A 5,067-nucleotide genomic window follows, 5' to 3' on the forward strand; every position below is an offset into this window, starting at 1 on the left:
TTTATAATGGATTGTCCCAGAAATAGTTAGATTTTAAAAATTGAAGTATATTACCAATTAGTATATATATTTGAAACCAAGATCGTCATATGATTCCCTTAAAAAAAATCAAAAAGTTGAGGTAGTGGTAGAGGTGGTGGTGGGCGGTGGTGGTTGGTGTGTGTGATGTGGTGGTGGCGGTGATGGTTAGTTGTGGCGGTGATGGTCAGTGGTGGTGGTGGTGGTAGTGGGCATGGGTGCTGGTGGTTGGTGTGTAGCAGTGATGGTTGGTGGTGGCGGCGGTGGTCGACGGTGGTGGTTGTGCTGGTGTTGGTTGGTGGTGTGTAGTGGTGGTGGTTTGTAATGATGGTGGTGGAAAAACATAAAATGTTCTGATAAAAAAAAATTGTCCATAAGAATCCATGAAACTCTTGTGGTTTGGGTTAAGATTGATATGAGATAATAACATACATATTTTGCCTACAAATATCCATAAGAATCCATATATATCTTGTCCCTTAATTATCCTAAGAAATCTTAAACAAATTGAATACCTAGGATATTTGTGGAATCTAAAATAATCATAATTGAATATCATGGATATTTAATAATTCCTTACATATCCTAATTGAATACCTAGTAATTTTTAGGATTGTTAAATATCCATATACATTCTAATCCAATACACCCACTAAGTATGTACATAGTGCGAATTGAAACATCACACTAGGCTTAAAAAATTCAGTCACTTGGAAAATAAGTATCCACAGACTAATTATGAATCGTTCAGCACATGAGGCTGCAAAACTAATAAGCAAAGCACTAGTATCAGCTTCAAATCGTTTAATACCAACTCGTTCATGGAGCCCATCACTAGAACAAACCCTTCATCAGCTCGGTTGCAGAGACTCACTAAACCCGTTACTTGTTGGTCGAGTTATCGATCCATTTCTTCTTGATCACCATTCATTAGCTCTTGGTTTCTTCAACTGGGCTTCTCAACAACCTGGTTTCTCACATACTTCGATTTCTTATCAATCTCTTCTCAAATCCCTTTCAGTTTCACGCCAATTCAACTCAGTTGAAAAGATTCTCAAACAAATGAAAACCCAGAGAATCATTCTTGATTCTTCGATTTATCGTTCTGTAATTACTTCTCTGATCATTGGAAAGAAAACCCAGAATGCTTTCTTTGTTTTGAGTGAAGTGAATGATTGGACTAATGAAATTGGTCCTGAATTATGTAACTCACTTCTTGCTGCTCTGTCATCTGATGGGCACGTCGAACTTGCGCAGAAGCTGTTTGATAAAATGTGTGTTAGAGGTGTTCATGTTAATAATATTGGGTTTGGTGTATTCATTGGGAAGTTTTGTAGAACATCAGAATTGAATATGACTTTGATTTGTTAGATAAGGTTAAAAGTAGTGGTTCAGTGATTAATGGGTCAGTTATTGCACTGTTGGTTGTTAATGGTCTTTGCGGAGCATCCAGATTATCAGATGCTTTGTTAGTGTTGGATGGACTTAGAGGTAGAGATTGCAAACCTGATTTTATGGCATATTGGGTTTTAGCCGAAGCTTTTCAAGTGGCAGGGAAATTAAGTGAAACTGAAGCGGTATTGAAAAAGAAAAGGAAATTAGGGGTGGCGCCAAGAGCAAATGATTATAGAGAATTTTTATTTGGTTTGATTTTTGAAAGAAGAATTCAAGAAAGTAAAGAAATGGGTGAAGTGATTATTGGTGGGAATTTCCCGATTGAGGATGATGTTTTAAATGCATTGATTGGATCAGTCTCGGCTACTTATCCTGATTCGGCAGTTTTATTTTGCAAGTCTATGATAAACAAAGGGAATGTTCCTTCTTTGCTTACATTGACCAATTTGAGGAGAAGTCTATGCAAGTATGATAAGATTGGAGAAATGGTGCAAATATTCGAGATGCTGTCTTCAAAGGATTACTTTACGGATTTGGAGAGTTTTAATGTAATGCTTTCTTTTCTATGTAAAGCTGGTAGAGTTAAAGAAGCTTACAGTGTTCTTCAAGATATGAAGAGAAAAGGGTTTTATCCTGATGTTTCGTCTTATAATTCTCTAATGGAAGCTTGTTGTAGAGAGGATCTTTTACGCCCCGCAAAACGATTGTGGGACGAAATGTTCAGAAATGGATGTAGTGGGAATCTGAAGACTTATAATACTCTCATTCAGAAATGTTCAGAATCAGGGGAAGCTGAAGAAGCGTTTCGTCTCTTTCGTCACATGATAGAGAAAAATGTCTCTCCTAATGCTACTACTTACATATCCCTCATCAATGGGCTTTGTAGAGAACAGAACATTGAGAACGCGTACGAGGTCTTCAACAAGTCTATTACACAAGATATCATGCTTGCGCAGACCGTACTGACTACAGTAATTTCTTCTCTTTGCAGTGAGGGTAAGTTGAGCATATTACTTCAACTAGCTTTTCAGAGAATGACCAACTCTGGGGCAATATGTAAAGAAACCAACTTTTTGCTAGCTAAAGCAAGTAAATTTATTATGTTTTGAAAGCTGGATGATTACTGAATAGATGTTTCTTATCTGTTATCTTTATGCTCCATACAGGTAATTTTCCTGCAGCTTCGAAGCTAATTTGTTGTCTCTCACCGAAACCTGAAAATTCAAACAGCCATGTGTTGCTACTTCTGTGTTTAGCTGATGCAGGGGAGGTTGGGATAGCTGTAGACCACATACTATGGGTTGGACATAGTTCAAATTCTACCACTCAAGCAGTTATAAATGAACTTTTTGCATCTCTCTCTTCGTCTTTGAAGCCGGAGCCGATAAAACATATGCTTTGTGCAATGCAACAAAAGGAACTAATATCCAATAGCATCAATCTGGAAGATTTTTGCAACAGATCTTTTCTTATATCATAACCAAGTTTTTTGTTGATCGGTTTTTTTCATTTAATCGCGTTACTGAAAGTGAGGATTATGTTACACGAAGGTGGAAATGAACCCACTTTGGCGGAACTTTGAAACTGAGGGAGATCTGCAAGACCAATGGTATCTTTGTCGCCGGTTACTCACCTTTGGGATCTAGTGGAACCCAATGGGGATCCAATGGAGTCAAAGATGCACAAGTTCTGCATGAGATTGCTTAAGCAAGAAAGAAAACTCATGCTCAGGTTTTGATTCAATTCTTAATTTATGATTCTACAGTATTTAAAAGATCTCTTGTACATATACATAATACATTTTTCCTATAAGGTGCTGTTAAGTTTGTCATCATCCAATTTAAAATCAATTGGCAACAGGTGAAAAGACTCTAGGTCACTATAGACTGGATTGGCTTGACAGCAACTTTATGATGATGACCCTGGGTTGCACCAGCTAATGCCAATTGGTCTTGAGTTGAATGTCTACAAACTTAGCAGGTCTGGTGGCCTTAAGATTTGGTTTGGAAGATGTTCGGTGAAAATTTTAAGGTCTTGCACTAGCAGTTGGTAGCTTATTTTTACTTTTTGTGTTTAGGTCTATCTTGGATGGCCATACGAGCAAGGAGTAGGTGTGCTGGTGAAGAGCTTCAACGAACAAAGGATGAAGGAGAACCTGGTGATATTTGATTGGGAATTGGCTGAAAGTGACTTACTTCTCGAAGTTTCTCTAGAATCTGCTTAAGCAGCACCAAGCTCAGTAGCACATTGTTCGTCGGTTAAAATATTGCATCTACAGCAAAAAATGTAATAGTATCTTCTGATTGAAATGACGTCGAAGATATATTAGATTTTGAAACGAAATGACTTTTGATACTTCTCACATGCCTATCTATATTATTTCTACCACAGATGTGTGCGGCCATACTCTCTGAAATAGTGACATATGTCATGGCCATGCTATCAGCGATGCATGCCATCTCATTTCAGGCAAAATGTAGTTACAGTATATGTTTAACTCTCCTTGAAGCTCTGACTCTCCTTGAAGCAGCAAGGTGGGAAATAAGTGTAAACACTTTTGGATTGAAGGAGATTGTAAAGGGGTGATTGATTTTGCGCAAGGGAGGACAAACACAATTCAATGGAGAAACCCAAGCCATAATCCCTGAAGCTAAAAGGGTTTTGATGTCATGTGAGTTTTTTCTTTGGGGGTTTTCTTTCAACCATAGAAGTAGTAACAAGGTTGCGGATGAATTGGCAAAACAAGCAAGAAATCAGGGGCACCATAAACAACATTGGCGACATATGCCATCTTTCATTCACTACGCTTTAGCTTATGATTCCAGTTTTTTAGTTTCAAATGCTTTGTATTCACTCTCTGGGGATAATGGTTTGTTGGAAGGTTCTCATATCACAGTTTCTCAGAGAAACTGTGATAAGGGCAGCCAGCAGACTTCATAGCCTTCTGTAATCCTTTTTGTTTCAATATATTAACTTTCAAAAAAAAAAAAAAAGTATATGTTTAACTTAGTTAAACATTACATTGTCCAGGACATAAATGTATTGCAGAATAAAGTGCACTAATATACTTGCCATCTTTTGAGTTTAAAATTATCAAATGATAGAAAAAATTGGTAACACATTTGTGGTTAGAATTAGAAATCATTTCAATATTCTTCTTTCTTCTTTTGGCTATTTTTCGGTCGCCACACCCCTTCTTTGTAACGTCCGCAGAAGAAACGAGAAATCCGATGAGGCGTGATGCTGATGGATTGTCGAGTCGTTTTCAACTAATTGTTCTCGACGTCAATCAATCTGTATGATTGGTAATGCACAATAACCACCATAAATTGAAAGGTAAAATTAAAGCTGAACTGATACAAAGAACGCTAGCTATATGGCAATCATCTAACGCCAAACCTTTCACTTATGAAGCTTGTGTAAACACTTTTAGAGAGTTCCACGGATTCAGCCCTTCCTGCTGCTTACATGCTCCACCACCCGGCCATTGAACGATGATGTTAAATAATGAGTTTTATAATTTAGTTTTAATTGAATGATGGATCAGTTTTAATCCAACATAATTACTTTAATCAAATGTAGTTTTCTCTAATCCAATGTATTTCGCTTTAAATAAGAAAGTTCAAATTGATAGTACATTGATCGTAACACCCG

General features: G+C 37.3%; 1 pseudogene; it reads left to right on the forward strand.

Annotated features, from left to right (window-relative positions):
* The first annotated feature begins 684 nt into the window (after positions 1-684).
* LOC113275852 lies at positions 685-3,801 on the forward strand (annotated as a pseudogene).
* Positions 3,802-5,067: the final 1,266 nt, after the last annotated feature.

This window comes from Papaver somniferum, chromosome 4 (genome assembly GCF_003573695.1).
Source record: "Papaver somniferum cultivar HN1 chromosome 4, ASM357369v1, whole genome shotgun sequence".
Taxonomy (NCBI): Eukaryota; Viridiplantae; Streptophyta; class Magnoliopsida; order Ranunculales; family Papaveraceae; genus Papaver; species Papaver somniferum.